The 16,209-nt window shown below is 54.8% G+C and overlaps 1 pseudogene; it reads left to right on the top strand.

Moving 5' to 3' along the window:
- The first annotated feature begins 3,640 nt into the window (after positions 1-3,640).
- On the top strand, positions 3,641-7,054 carry LOC145534838 (splicing factor U2AF 65 kDa subunit-like; annotated as a pseudogene).
- Positions 7,055-16,209: the final 9,155 nt, after the last annotated feature.

The raw sequence follows: 16,209 nt of genomic DNA, 5'->3' as shown, positions 1-16,209 counted from the left end.
GGTCTCCTCTCTAGCTGTGCTGTGGAACTTGTCTCTATTTGCAGTGGATGGGCTCCTCTCTAAATGTGATGTCTGGAGGGCTTGTCTCTTGTTGTGGATGGTGGCTCCTCTCGAGTTTCTTTGGAAGGCTCCTCTAGAGTTGACAGACGGTAATTGTGCCTCCTCTTGAGTTGCTGTTGTGCCTCCTCTCAGGTTTGTCATGTCGGGGGCTCCATGGTGAGGGGCCTTCTCTACTTTTAGCACTAGGGTTTCCTCAGTAATTTTGGTGGGGTTGATCCCCTCTAGGAAACTAAGATCATGGCATCTGGTCCCATCACTTCATGGAAAATAGATGGGGAAACAGTGGCAGACTTTATTTTTTGGGGGGGCCAAAAATCACTGCAGATGCTGACTGTAGCCATGAAATTAAAAGATTCTTACTTCTTGGAAGAAAAGTTATGACCAACCTAGATAGCATATTAAAAATCAGAGACAATACTTTGCCAGCAAAGGTCCATCTAGTCAAGGCTATGGTTTTCCCAGTAGTCAAGTATGGATGTGAGAGTTGGACTATAAAGAAAGCTGAGCTCTGAAGAATTGGTGCTTTTGAACTGTGGCATTGGAGAAGACTCTTGAGAGTCCATTGGACTGCAAGGAGATCCAACCAGTCCATCCTAAAGGAAATCAGTCCTGAATTTTCATTGGAAGCACTGATGTTGAATCTGAGACTCCAATACTTTGGCCACGTGATGTGAAGAACTGACTCACTTGAAAAGAGTGATACTGGGAAAGATTGAAGGTGGGAGGAGAAGGTGATGACCGAGGGTGAGTTTGATGGATGGTATCACTGACTTAATGGACATAAGTTTGAGTAAACTCTGGGAGTTGCAGATGGACAGGGAGGTCTGGCGTGCTGCAGTCAATAGGGGCCCAAAAAGGTGGACACGACTGAGTGACTGAATGAAACTGATTCCCTCTAGTTGTGATGGGTGATCAACTCTTTAGTTGTGGTGAGGGAGATCCTCTCTAGTTGTATTGGGCATTGATTTCCCTCAGTTGTTGTGGTGTGTATGGGGCACTTCTCCACATGAGGAATGCAGGCTCTTCTGGAGTTGTGGCGGGAGGTTTGTATATGGCTGTGCTGGTGGTCTCCTTTTTTAGTGGATTTCCAGGGCCTCCTATCTATTTGGGGGGGCTTCTTTCTAGTTGTGATGTGCATTATCCTCTCTAGCTGCAGCAGTTTGCAACTTTGTTCTGTTGGCAGGGTATTCCAAGCTAGTTGTGGTGTTGGCAGATTTTCTAGTTGTGGTGTGGGCACCACTCTTCTTGCAGCGGTGGGACCCATTCCACTGCAGCGACTCCTGAGGAATCCTGAAGCTGCCCCTTGCAGCTCAAAAGGAGGCATCCTGACTTCCCTGAGGTCACAGGGGAGATTAGCTGAGGTCCCCGTCGCAACTCGAGAGCTTCTGCCACAACTCAAGAAACACCACGTGATTCCATGCTCATCGTGAGATGAGGCCCTTTTCCCTTGCAGGGCCTTGAGAGAAATCCCCAGCTTCATCTCCCAAATTGAAAGGAGGCTTGACTCCTTTCATGCAAATCCAGGTGTTCCGTGAGATACCCGTCCCAACCTGAGAAGAACCCCGGGCTTCCCGCCACAACGCGAAAGCATCAATGAGATTCCCCCTCAACGTGAGACGGGGCCCTTTTCAGCTGCAGCACCTCGAGAGCAATTCTGAGTTCCCTCTGGCACTTGAAAGGATGTGTGACTCCCTTTAGGCAGCTCCAGAGGTTCCCCAAGATACCCGTCCCAACTTGAGTGGAATCCCGAGTCTTCAGATGCAATTCGAGAGGAACCCTGTGTCACCCCACCCCCCCATCTTGAGATGAGGACCGAGTCCCTTGCTTCCACTAGACGGGAATCCCTACTTTCCCTCGCACCTCAAGAGGAGGCCTGTCTCATCTACTGAAACTCGAGAGGAAACACGCAGATCCTGCCACAAGACAAAAGGTCATCGAGTATTTCCTCAAATGCACACAGAGCCTAATTCCCTTGCAGCGACTCGAGAGGAACCCGAGATGTCCCTGGCAACTCCAAAGAAGGCCTGAGTTCCCAGAGGCAACAAAAGATGTTCCCTGAGGTTCTCCATCAGAACTCAAGAGGAACCCAAAGCTTCCTGCTTAAACTTGTGAAAAAGCACAAGATTCGATCATCAACACGAGATGAGACCCAATTCCCTTGCAGTGACTTGAGAGAAACGCTGAGTTCCCTCTCGAAACTCGGATGGAAGCTTGACTCCCTTTATGCCACTCCGGAGGTTCCCCGAGATACCTATTCCAACACGAGAGGAACCCCGAGTTTCCTGCCTCAATGCTTGAAGAAGACCCATTCTGCTGCAGCGACTCCTGAGGAATCCCAAAGGTGCCCCTCACAGCTCGAAAGGAGGCATCCTGTCTTCCCTGAGGACACAAGGGAGATTCGCTGAGGTACCCGTTGCAACTTGAGAGCATCCTGCCGCAACTCGAGAAAAACCACATGATTCCATGCTCATCATGAGATGAGGCCCTTTTCCCTTGCAGGGCCTAGAGAGCAATCCCCGGGTTCCTCTCCCAACTTGAAAGGAGTTTTGACTCCTTTCATGCAACTCCAGGTGTTCCCCAAGATACCTGTCCCAACCTGAGAAGAACCCCGAGCTTCCCGCCACAAGGCGAGAGCATCCACGAATTTCCCCCTCAACGCGTGACGGCTCCTTTTTAACCTGCAGCCCCTAGAGAGCAATCCTGAGTTCCCTCTGGCAATTGGAAGGAGGCTTGATTCCCTTTAGGCAGCTCCAGAGGTTCCCTGAGATACCTGTTCAAACTTGAGTGGAACCCCGAGTCTCCGAACGGAATTCGAGAGGAGCCCTGTGTTCCCCACCCCAACTCATCTTGAGATGAGGGCCGAGCCCGCTGCTTCCAGTCGACAGGAATCCCTACTTTCCCTCACACCTCAAGAGGAGGCCTGTCTCATCTATTGAAACTCAAGAGGAAATGCGCAGTTCCTGCCACAAGATGAAAGGTCATCGAGTACTCCCTTCAACTACACATAGGGCCTAATTCTCTTGCAGTGACTCAAGAGGAACCCGAGCTGTCCCTGGCAACTCCAAAGGAGGCCTGACTTCCCAGAGGCAACAAGAGAGGTTCCCTGAGGTCCCCCGTCAGAACTTGAGAGGAACCCCAATCTTCCAGCTGCAACTCATGAAAAACCATGAGATTCGATCGTCAATGCGAGATGAAGCTTGATTCCCTTGCAGTGACTTGAGAGAAACGCTGAGTTCCCTCTCGAAACTCGGATGGAAGCTGGACTCCCTTTATGCCACTCCGAGGCTCCCTGAGCTACCCCTCCCAAGTCTAGAGGAACCCTGAGTTTCCTGCCTCAGTGCTTGATGAGGACCCATTCTGCTCCAGCGACTCCTGAGGAATCCCGAAGTTGTCCCTTGCAGCTCGAAAGGAGGCATCCTGATTTCCCTGAGGTCACAGGGGAGTTTTGCTGAGGTACCCGTCGCAACTTGAGAGCTTCTGCCGCAACTTGAGCAAAACCACGTGATTCCACGCTCATAGCGAGATGAAGCCCTTTTCCTTTGCAGGGCCTTGAGAGCAACCCCCGGGTTCCTCTCCCAACATGAAAGGAGGCTTTACTCCTTTCATGAAACTCCAGGTGTTCCCCGAGATACCCATCCAGCCTGAGAAGAACCCCGAGCTTCCCGCCACAATGCGAGAGCATCCACGAGAATCACTCTCAACGCGAGATGGGGCCCTTTTCACCGGCAGCACCTCGAGAGTGATCCTGAGTTCCCTCTGGCACTTGAAAGGTGGCCTGACTCCTTTTAGGCAGCTCCAGAGGTTTCCCAAGATACCTGTCCCAACTCGAGTGGAACCCCGAGTCTCCAGATACAATTTGAGAGAAGCCCCATATTCCCCACCCCACCCCACCCCCTATCTCGAGATGAGGGCCGAGTCCACTGCTTCCTGTCGACAGGAATCCCTATTTTCCCTCACACCTCAAGAGGAGGCCTGTCTCGTCTATTGAAACTCGAGAGGAAACGCGCAGTTCCTGTCACAAGACAAAAGGTCATTGAGTACACCCCTCAACTGCACATAGGGCCTAACTCCCTTGCAGCGACTCCAGAGGAAGCTGAGCTGCCCCTGGCAACTCCAAAGGAGGCCTGACCTCCCAGAGGCAACAAGATAGGTTCCCTGAAGTCCCCCATCAGAACTCGAGAGGAACCCCAATCTTCCAGCTGCAACTCGTGAAAAACCACGAGATTCGATCCTCAACGCGAGATGAAGCCCGATTCCCTTGCAGTGACTTGAGAGAAATGTTGAGTTCCCTCTCGAAACTCAGATGGAAGCTTGACTCCCTTTATGCCACTCCAGAGGTTCCCCGAGATACCCGTCCCAACTCAAGAGGAACCCTGAGTTTCCTGCCTCAATGCCTGATGAGGACCTATTCTGCTGCAGCAACTCCTGAGGAATCCTGAAGGTGCCCCTCGCAGCTCGAAAGGAGGCATTCTGACTTCCCTGAGGTCACAGGGGAGATTCGCTGAGGTACCCATCACAACTCGAGAGTTTCCACTGCAACTCGAGAAAAACCACGTGATTCCACGCTCATCGCGAGATGAGGACCTTTCCCCTTGTAGGCCCTTGAGAGCAATCCCTGAGTTCCTCTCCCAACTGGAAAGGCTTGACTCCTTTCATGCAACTCCAGTGTTCCCCGAGATACCCGTCCCAACCTGAGAAGAACGCTGAGTTTCATGCCACAACGCAAGAGCGTCCATGAGATTCCCCCTCAACTAGCGATGGGGCCCTTTGCACCTGCAGCACCTCGAGAGCAATCCTGAGTTCCCTCTGGCACTTTAAAGGAGGCTTGACTCCCTTTAGGTGGCCTTAGAGTTTCCCTGAGATGCCCTTGTCCCCACTCGGGTGGAACACCGAGTCTCCAGTGGCAGTTCGAGAGGGGCCCCGTGTTCCCCCCTCCTTTCGGGAGGGGGGCCGACTCCCCTGCCTCCACTCAATGGGAATCCCTACTTTCCCTTGCACCCCAAGAGGAGGCCTGTCTCCTCTGCTGAGACTCAAGAGGAGATGCGCCATTTCCGGCCCCAAGACGAATGGTTCCCTAGTACCCCCCTCAAAGGCATATGGGGCCCAATTCCCTTGCAGTGACTCGAGGGGATCCCAGCTGCCCCCTGACAATGCCAAAGGAGGCCTGGACTTCCCAGAGGCAACAAGAGAGGTTTCCTGAGGCCCCCCCCCATCGGAACTCGAGAGGCACCCAGAGCTTCCCATTGCAACTCGTGGAAAAGCGTGAGCTTCGACCCTCCAAGCGAGATGAAGCCCGATTACCCATTGCAGTGACTTGAGAGAAACGCTGAGCCCTCTTGACTCCCTTTATGCCATTCCAGAAGTGCCCTGAGATACCCGTCCTCCCTGAGGGGAACCCCGAGTGTCCTGCTTCAATGCTTGATGAGGACCCAGTGTGCTGCAGCAACTCCTGAGGAATCCCGAGGCTGCCCCTGCCCCTCGCCTCTTGAAAGGAGGCACCCCAACCCCACTGAGGTAACAGGGGAGACTGGCTAAGGTACCTGCTGCAACTCGAGAGCCCCCCGCCACAACTCGAGAAAACCCATGTGATTCCATGCCCATCGCGAGATGAGGCCCTTTTCCCTTGCAGGGCTTTGAGAACAATCCCCTCGTTCCTCTCCTGGCTGGAAAGGGGGCTTGACTTCTTTTGTGCAACCTCAGGTGTACCCCGAGATCCTAGTCCCAACCGAAGAAGAACCCCGAGCTTCCCACCACAACGCAAGAGCGTCTACGAGATTCCCCCTTAACGTGAGACAGGGTGCGTAGCACCTGCAGTGCCTTGAGAGCAATCCTGAGTTCCCTCTGGTACTTGAAAGGAGGCTTGACTCCCTTTAGGCGCCCCCAGAGGTTTCCCTAGATACCCTTGTCCCCACTTGAGTGGAAACCTGAGTCTCCAGAGGCAATTTGATAAGGGCCCCATGTGCCCCCCATCATCTCAAAAGGTGGGGTGACTCCCCTTTCTCCACTCGACAGGAATCCCTACTTTGCCTCGCACCTCAAGAGGAGGCCTGTCTCCTCTATTGAGACTCAAGAGGAGACTCGCAAGTTCCGGCCCCAAGACGAAAGGTCATCAAGTACGCCTTCAATGGAACATGGGGCCCAATTCCATTGCAACGACTCGAGGGAAATCCTAGCTGCCCCCTGGCAATGCGAAAGGAGGTGTGGACTTCCCAGAAGAAACAAGAAAGGCTCCCTGGCGCCCCCCTGTCGGAACTGAAGATGAACTCTTAGCTTCCCGAAAGAGGTGCTTTCGTTATTCGGGCCGCTCAAGGCCTTCAACCTGGTCAAGGACAGCGCCACCGGGCTCTCCAAGGGCTACGCCTTCTGTGAGTACGTGGACATCAACGTCACGGACCAGGCCATCGCGGGGCTGAACGGGATGCAGCTGGGAGATAAGAAGCTGCTGGTCCAGAGGGCGAGTGTGGGCGCCAAGAATGCCACGCTGAGCACCATCAACCAGACCCCCGTGATCTTGCAAGTGCCTGGCCTGATGAACTCGCAGGTGTAGATGGGCGGGCACCCGACGGAGATGCTGTGTCTGATGAACATGGTACTGCCCAAGGAGCTGCTGGACGATGAGGAGCATGAGGAGATCGTGGAGGACATGCGAGAGGAATGTGGCAAGTATGGACTGGTCAAATCCATCGATATCCTGCAGCCCGTGCACGGCATGGAGGTGCCTGGCTGCGGGAAGATCTTCGTGGAGTTCACCTCTGTGTTTGACTGCCAGAAAGCCATGCAGGGCCTGACGGGTCGCAAGTTCGCCAACAGAGTGGTCCTCACAAAATACTGGGACCCCGACTCTTACCACCGCCAGGACTTCTGGTAGAGGCGGCCGGGGAGGGCAGGGGCGGAGCTGGCTGGGGGCTTCTCCCCCTCCTGCTCCCCCCGTTTTCCCCCTCTGAAGACGATGGGCAGAGGAGTGATAACCGAATGACAGCCGGCAGCAACTGGAATGGCAGCAATTAATGGTGGGGGTGGGGTGGGGCGGGGCGGGGACTGGGAAAGTGTGCACACAGACCCACACAGACACACACAGCCACAGACACAGAGGGAAGGGCGGGGAGGGGGTGACAGCAGGGTGGGGTCGGGCCCCCACAGCCCCTCCCTGAAGCAGTCTTCTCCCGGATACCCTTTCTCTTACCCTTCCCCACCGTAGAAACATAGCCTGTTTGTATTTTATGGCCAAACTCTTTTGAATTTTGTTGTCTGGCCTGGGACCCTGCCCCTTCCCTCTCAGGACCACAGCTCCCGTCCTCCTGGCCTCTGGTCCTTGCCCCGGTGTCCTCCTGATTTCTTACGTAGTTGATTCTCTCTAGTCACCCGGAACTGCCCCCCCACCATGTGGCCCCTGTCCCTCTCCTCCTCTCTGTGGCAGTTTCATATTTGCTAAGACAAATTTGCTCATTAAACTTTTTGTTGTATTTAAAAAAAAAAAGAAAAGAGAAAAAAGATTTTGGAGGGAATAAATCATGAGGAAATAAGAGCATTTATGAAAGCGTGTGTGGGTTTATAAAGTGTATGCAAGATAACACCAGGAAACAACTCCAAAATAAATATTTCATTCCCAATAGCAAAAAAAAAAAAGAATACTTACAAATAAATTTAACAATATAAAGTTCGAAACGTGTTTGGAAACTACTGATCATACACCGAAGAAACATACAGTGCACTGCAGTGACTCCAGAGGAATCTCGAGGCTGCCCCAGCCACTCGCTGCTCGAAAGGAGGCATTCTGACCCGGCTGGGATAACAGGGGATACTGGTTGAGGTACCCGCCACGAATCAAGAGCCCCCACGGCAACTCGATTAAACCCACGTTGATTCCACGCCCATTGCAAGAAGAGGCCCTTTGCCCTTGCAGGGCATTGAGAGCAATCCCCTGGTTCCTCTCCCGGCTTGAAAGGGGGCTTGACTCCTTTCGGGTGACCCCAGGAGTCCCCCAAAATAGCCGTCCCAACCTGAGAAGAAACCCCAGCTTCTCGGCACCATGCGAGAGCGTCCACGAGATCCCCCCTGAACTCGAGGCGGGGCCCTTTGCACCTGCAGTGCCTCGAGGGCAATCCTCAGTTCCCTCTGGCAGTTGAAAGAGGCTTGACTCCCTTTAAGCGGCCCCAGAGGTTCCCCAAGATACCCTTGCCCCCACTCGAGTGGAACCCTGAGTTTCCAGACGCAATTCGAGAGGGGCCTCGCAATCCCCCCCGATCTCGAGAGGGGGGCCGACTCCTCTGCCTCCACTCGACAGGAATCCCTACTTTGCCTCGCACCTCAAGAGGAGGCCTGTCTCCTCTACTGAGACTCGAGAAAAGATGCGCAAGTGCCAGCCCGAATACGAAAGGTCACTGAGCAACCCCTCATTGGCACATGGTGCCCAATTCCCTTGCAGCGATTTGAGGGGAACCCCAGCTGCCCCTTGGCAACGCCAAAGGAGGCCTGCACTTCCCAGAGGCAACAAGAGAGGTTCCTTGAGGCGCCCCCCGTCGGAACTCCACAGGCACCGCCAGCTTCTCGCTGCAACTCATGGAAAAGCACGAGCTTCGACCCTCCATGCGAGATAAAGCCCGATTTCCCCTTTGCAGTGACCTGAGAGAAATGCTGAGTCCCCTCGACTCCCTTTATGCCACTCCGGAGGTGACTCGAGATACCCGTCCCCCCTCGAGGGTCACCACGAGTGTCCTGCGTCAACGCTTGACGAGGACCCAGTGTGCAGTAGTGACTCCTGAGGAATCCCGAGGCTGCCCCTGCCCCTCATCACTCGAAAGGAGGCACCCCGACCCTGCTGTGGTAACAGGGGAGACTGGCTGGAGTACCCGCCACAACTCAAAAGCCCCCCACCGCAACTCGCGAAAACCCACGTGATTCCACACTCATCGCGAGATGAGGCCCTTTTCCCTTGCAGGGCTTTGAGAACAATCCCACGGTTCCTCTCCCAACTGGTAAGGGGGCTTGACTTATTTCGTGCGACCTCAGGTGTCCCCCGAGATACCAGTACCAACCTGAGAAGAACCCCGAGCTTCCCGACACAAGGCGAGAACGTCCACGAGATTGCCCCTCAACGCGAGACGTGGCCCTTTGCACCTTCAGCGGCTCAGGAGCAATCCTGTGTTCCCTCTGGGACTTGAAAGGAGGCTTGATTCCCTTTAGGCAGCCCCAGAGGTTCCCCTAGATACCCTTGTCCCCACTTGAGCAGAACCCCGAGTCTCCAGATGCAGCTCGAGAGGGGCCCTGTGTTGCCTCCCTCTTCTCGAGAGGGGGGGCCGACTTCCCTGCCTCCACTCGACGGGATTCCCTACTTTCCCTCGCACCTCAAGAGGAGGCCTGTCTCCTCTACTGAGGCTCGAGAGGACGCCCCAAGACCACCGGTTCCGGCCCCAAGATGAAAGGTCACTGAGTCACCCCCCAACGACACATGGGACCCAATTCCCTTGCAGCGACTCGAGGGGAAGCCCAGCTGGCCCCTGGCAACGCCAAAGGAAGCCTGGACTTCCCAGAGGCAACAAGAGAGGTTCCCTGATGCGCCTCCTGTCGGAACTCGAGAGGCACACCCAGCTTCCCACTGCAACTCGTAGAAAAGAATGAGCTTCGACTGTCCACTCGAGATGAAGCTCGATTTCCCTTTGCAGTGACCTGAGAGAAACGCTGAGTCCCCTCAATGCCCTGTTGACACTCTGAAGTTGCCCCTAGATACCCGTCCCCCCTCGAGGGGCACCCCCAGTGTCCCGCCTCAATGCTTGACGAGGACCAAGTGCGCTGCAGTGACTCCTGAGGAACCCCGAGGCTGCCCCTGCCCTGCGCCGCTTGAAAGGAGGCACTCCGACCCCGCTGGGGTAACAGGGGTGACTGGCCAGTGTATCCGCCGCAATTCGAGAGCCCCCCACTGCAACACGAGAAAACCCATGTGATTCCATGCCCATCGTGAGATGAGGCCCTTTTTCCTTGCAGGGTGTTAAGAGCAATCCCCAGGTCCCTCTCCCGGATTGGAAGGGGGCTTGACTCCTTGTGTGCGACCCCAGGTGTCCCCTGAGATACCCGTCCCAACCTGAGAAGAACGCCGAGCTTCGCGCCACAACCCGAAAGAGTCCACGAGATTCTCCCTCAATGCGAGACGGGGCCCTTTGCACCTGCAGCATCTCGAGAGCAATCCTGAGTTCCCTCTGGCACTTGAAAGGAGGCTTTACTCGCTTTAGGCGGCCCCAGAGTTTCCCCGAGATACCCTTGTCCCCACTCGAGTGGAACCCTGAGTCTCCAGACGCAGTGTGAGAGGGGCCCCGCATTCCCCCCTCCTCTCGAGAAGGAGGCCAACTCCTCTGCCTCCACTCGATGGGAATCCCTACTTTCCCTCGCACCTCAAGAGGAGGCCTCTCTCCTCTACTGAGGTTTGAGAGGAGGCCCCAAGACGCCAGTTCTGGCTCCAAAACGAAAAGTCACCAAGCACCCCCTCAATGGCACATGGGGCCCAACTCCCTTGCAGCGATTCGAGGGAAACCCCAGCTGCCCCCTGGCAAGGCCAAAGGAGGCCTGGACTTCCCAGAGGAAACAAGAGAGGTTCCCTGAGGCACCTCCTGTCGGAAGTCGAGAGGCACCCCCCAGCTTCCCGCTGCGACTTGTGGAAAAGCACGAGCTTCGACCCTTCACGTGAGATGAAGCCGGATTTCCCCTTGCAGTGACCTGAGAGAAATGCTGAGTCCCCTTGACTCCGTTTTTGCCACTCTGGAGGTGCCCTGAGATACCCGTCCCCCCTCGAGGGCCACCCTGAGTGTCCTGCCTCAATGCTTGACAAGGACCCAGCGCGCTGCAGCGACTCTTGAGGAATCCCGAGGCTCCCCCTGCCCCTCGCCGCTCGAAAGGAGGCACCCCGACCCCACTGGGGTAACAGGAGTTATTGGCTGGGGTACCTGCCACAACTTGAGAGCCCCCCACCGCAACTCAAGAAAACCCACGTGATTCCACGGCCATCGCGAAATGAGGCCTGTTTCCCTTGCAGGGCGTGGAGAGCAAGCTCCCAGTCCCTCTCCCGGCTTGGAAGCGTGCTTGACTCCTTGTGTGTGACCCCAGGTGTCCCCCGAGATACCCGTCCCAACCTGAGAAGAATGCTGAGCTTCACGCCACAACGGGAGAGCATCCACGGGATCCCCCCTCAATGCGAGGCGGGGCCCTTTTCAGGTGCAGCACCTCGAGAGCAATCCTGAGTTCCCTCTGGCACTTGAAAGGAGGCCTGACTCCCTTTAGGCGGCCCCAGAGGTTCCTGGAGATACCCTTGTCCCCACTCGAGTGGAACCCCAAGTCTCCAGATACAGGTCTAGAGGGGCCCCACGTTCACCCCCTCCTCTAGAGAGGGGGGCCCACTCCCCTGCCTCCACTCGACGGGAATCCCTACTTTTCCTTGCACCTCAAGAGGAGGCCTGTCTCCTCTACTGAGGCTCGCGAGGACGCCTCAAGACGCCAGTTCCAGCCCCAAGATGAAAGGTCACCGAGCACCCCCTCAATGGCACATGGGGCCCAATTCCGTTGCAGTGACTCTAGGGGAACCCAGCTGCCCCCTGTCAATGCCAAAGGAGGCCTGGACTTCCCAGAGGCAACAAGAGAGGTTCCCTGTGGTCCCCCGTCAGAACTCGAGAGGAACCCCAAACTTCCTGCCACAACTCATGAAAAACCACGAGATTCGATCCTCAACGCGAGATGAAGCCCGATTCCCATGCAGTGACTTGAGAAAAATGCTGAGTTCTCTCTTGAAACTTGGATGGAAGCTTGACTCCCTTTGTGCCACTCTGGAGGTTCCCTGAGATAGCCGTCCCAGCTTGAGAGGAACCCTTAGTTTCCTGCCTGAACGCTTGATGAGGACCCATTCCGCTGCAGCGACTCCTGAGGAGTCCCGAAGGTACCCCTTGCAGCTGGTAAGGAGGCACCCTGACTTCCCTGAGGACACAGGGGAGACTGGCTGAGGTAACCGTCGCAACTCGAGAGCTTCCGCCACAACTCGAGAAAAACCACGTGATTCCATGCTCATCGCGAGATGAGGCCCTTTTCCCTTGCAGGGCCTTGAGAGCAATCCCAGGTTCCTCTCCCAACTTGAAAGGAGGCTTGAGTCCTTTCATGCAACTCCAAGTGTTCCCCGAGATACCCGTCCCAACCTGAGAAGAACCCCAAGCTTCCCGCCACAACGCGAGAGCATTCATGAGATTCCCCCTCAAGGCGAGATGGGGCCCTTTTCAGCTGCAGCGCCTCGAGAGCAATCGTGAGTTCCCTCTGGCACTTGAAAGGAGTCTTGACTCCCTTTAGGCGGCTCCAGAGTTTCCCTGAGATACGCTTGTTCCCACTAGAGTGGAACCCCGAGTCTCCAGAGGCAATTGGAGAAGAGCCCCATGTTCCCCACGCCCCACCCCCCTCATCTCGAGATGAGCGCCGAGTCCCCTGCTTCCACTCAACAGGAATCCCTACTTTCCATCGCACCTCAAGAGGAGGCCTGTCTCATCTATTGAAACGCGAGAGGAAACATGCAGTTCCTGCCACAAGATGAAAGGTCATCGAGTACCCCCCTCAACTTCACATAGGGCCTAATTCCCTTGCAGCGACTTGAGAGGAACCCAAGCTGCCCCTGGCAACTCCAAAGAAGGCCTGACTTCCCAGAGGCAACAAGGGAGGTTCCCTGAGGTCCCCCATCAGAACTCGAGAGGAACCCCAATCTTCCAGCTGCAACTCATGAAAAACCACGAGGTTCGATCCTCAACGCGAGGTGAAGCCCGATTCCCATGCAGTGACTTGAGAGAAAAGCTGAGTTCCCTCTCGAAACTCGGATGGAAACTTGACTCCCTTTGTGTCACTCCAGAGGTTCCCCAAGATACCCGTCCCAACTCAATAGTAATCCTGAGTTTCCTGCCTCAATGCTTGATGAGGACCCATTCTGCTGCAGCGACTCCTGAGGAGTCCCAAAGGTGCCCCTCGCAGCTCAGAAGCAGGCATCCTGACTTCCTTGAGGTCGCAGGGGAGATTGGCTGAGGTACCCGTGGCAACTCGAGTTCTTTCACCGCAACTCGAGAAAAACCACATGATTCCACACTCATCATGAGATGAGGCCCTTTTCCCCTGCAGGGCCTTGAGATGAATCCCCTGGTTCCTCTCCCAACTTGAAAGGAGGCTACTCTTTTCATGCAACTCCAGGAGCCACAGACTGCTCAGAAAGAGGACACACACGCATAAGACACCTGCAGTTCGTTCACAGAATACAAATCACAAACCTGCAAGGCTGGGGACAATGTAAAAACAAAACTAATTCTTCTGAAGAGAAGAACGTCTCCAAATCTTCCCGGTTCTGACCAAGCCTCTAATGTGAATAGGGTGTAAGTTCTGATTGGCTGGGCCCTGGAGAAGCCTGGTGGAATGGACTGGTGCTCCTTGGCAGGAAGTGTCTGTGCCCGATAACTGCTATCTTGCTCAGAGCCTCTGTAAATTAATAAAGTGGAATCTCACTTGTCAGTTGATATTGTTTGAGTTTGGCCTGTGTGAACCAGCTTCTTGGAGGCTGACTATCCACAGGGAACAAAGAAAACTGGTTTCCTGGTCAGACAACAGTGAGAACAGGTTCAGGGTGCAGAGAAGAGACTGGTCTCCTTCCTGAGCACATGCTGTGGCAACAATAGTCCCCTGACAGCCAGTACTAACTGGCCCTTCTCCTTGAAAGCTGGTGGCCTCAAGACAAGCAAATATGGGAGCCCCTTTCCACCAACTGCCAAACTTTGCTGCTCAGAGGCAGCCTGGAGCAATGTGTTTTGTTTATTTTGTAGGACAGTAAACTGAGGCTCAGCAAAGCTCCCTTTGGCAAAGCTTCCTTTAGCTAGGATTGGAACCTCCGTATGTCTCCCCAGGGCAAGAACAGAGGGCCCAGGTTGGTGTCTGCAGCCCTTGTAATACAACAACTCCTGTGAGTGCTAAGTCATTTCATTAGCGCCCAACTCTTTGTGACCCTATGGACTGTAGCCCACCAGGCTGCTCTGTCCATGGGATTCTCTAGGCAAGAATACTAGAGCGGATTGCCATGCCCTCTTCCATGGTATTTTCCCAACCCAAGGATAGAACCTGAGGCTGTGTAGGTGTGACCAAACCAGTGAGAGGGTCAGTGGAGAAAGGGCCCCCAAGACCTCCAGTTTCGAGGAGTAGGACCCAGGCCTTACCCAGCTGTGCCCACAGTCTTCAGTGGCACTGATCCAAAGGGGATGGAATGTGCTCAGACTTCTCTCTAGGGTGAAGGCAGGTGCAGAAGGCCGGGGCCTGGCAGGCTAACTCCAGCCCCAGTCCCCCAAGTGCCCCAGGCCTTTCTGGCTTCATTCCAGCCTAGTCCAAGATGATGACATCTACTTCCTCCAAGGGCCCCAGCTGGAGGACAGTGACGATGAGGCAGAGCAGGGGGCTCCTTTGTGGAGACCAGTCCCAGGGGTTCATGGGGCTCAATCCTTGGAAAGCTTGGAGCAACTTGTAAATTTATTCCCTTGGAGGAGGAGCCTGAGAAGTCGGCCAGGGGTAGGCAGGGTGGCCAGGGGAGCTGCTCGGAGAGGGGAGGATCTTGGCCAGGTCTCCCAAGCCTTCTTCACTCTCCATACTTTCACCAAACTCTTGGCCCCCGCCTGCCCGAAACCAAAACACAACAAGCTCAAGAGGAACAACGAGCAGCACCACGGGGCGGGCAGACTCGCGGCACAGAGCCTTAAGAGGCTGATGCAACTTTCTCTTTAAGAAAGCCACATGGTGGCAATGTATATTGGCACAGCTACTTTGGAAAACAATATGGAGGTTTCTCAAAAAACTAAAAATAGAGTTACCATATGATCCAGCAATCCCACTCCTGGGCATATATCTGTACAAAACCATAATTCAAAAAGATACAAGCACCTCTATGTTCATAGCAGCACTACACGCAATAGCCAAGACACAAAAACTACCTAATTGTCCATCGGCAGATGAATGTATAACAAAGATGTGGTACATACATACAATGGATTGTCTTAACCCAGGGATCGAACCTGGGTCTCCTGCATTGCAGGTGGATTCTTTACTGTCTGAGCCAACAGGGAAGCCTCTATACAATAGAATACTGTTCAGCTATTAAAAAGAATGAAATAATGCCATTTGAGCAACATAGATGGACCTATGGACAAACTTGTGGTTGCCAAGGGGAGGAGGGTGTGTGGGGGTGATGGATTAGGAGTTTGGGATTAGCAGTGCAAACTGTTACATATAGGATGGATAAACAACAAGAACCTACTATATAGCACAAGGAACCATTTATATATTCAGTATCCTGTGATAAACCATAATGGAAAAGAATATGCAAAAGAATGTACATATATGCATAACTGAGTCACTTTGCTGTACAGCAGAAGTGAATATAACATTGTTAGTCAATGATACTTCAATAAATTCTTTTTAAATGTTAAAAAAAAAAAAAGAAAGAAAGCCACCTGGGCGCACCTCGGTGTGGACTCAGCTCGCCTGGGCCGGGGGCTGCAGCTCGGGAAGCGGGGGATTGGTAGGGGGCGCTGCGGCCCGAGCCTCGCTCTATCCTGACAGCGGTCTGGTTGTCTGGGGGCTCCACGGGGCTGAGCCCCAGGAAGAGCGAGAGCGAGCGAGCGAGTTGTGTGTGTGATTGCGCATGCATGAGGGCCTCTGTGGATGAGTCTGGGTGTACGCGTGGGGATGTCTGTCTCTCCGGAAAGGTCGGATAGGTGCGTGCGTCTGGGTGTCACCGCTGTCACCAAGGAGCTGCAGCGGACAGAACGGCGGCGTGGGGCGGCGGCGGGGGTGTGGTGGGGTGGGGTGGGGGGCGGGCCTGCTCCTGGAGGAGGGGAGCTGCTTGCAGCTGACGGTTTGGTCTCCAGCGGCGGGCATGTGGCAGTACCGGAAGCGCCGGAACCAGAGCTTCTGTTCCAGGCGCCAGTTGGGTCTTTGCGCTGGGGGCCTGCCGATGCTGGGAACCTCCAGCCGGCCTGCCTCCCTATCTGCCCGCCGGTTCGCCGGTCAGGTGCGGGTTCCTGCGCGCCCAAAGGTGCTGGGAAGCCGTGCCAGGGAATCTCGTCGCCCTCAGACCCTTGTCTGCGGCTGCCGGCTTTGGGAAGGGGC

This window comes from Giraffa tippelskirchi, chromosome 14, assembly GCF_054371585.1.
Source record: "Giraffa tippelskirchi isolate mGirTip1 chromosome 14, T2T-mGirTip1v1.2.pri, whole genome shotgun sequence".
Classification (NCBI taxonomy): Eukaryota; Metazoa; Chordata; class Mammalia; order Artiodactyla; family Giraffidae; genus Giraffa; species Giraffa tippelskirchi.
The sequence above is the reverse complement of the archived record's forward strand: the minus strand, read 5'-3'. Positions and strand labels throughout refer to the sequence as shown.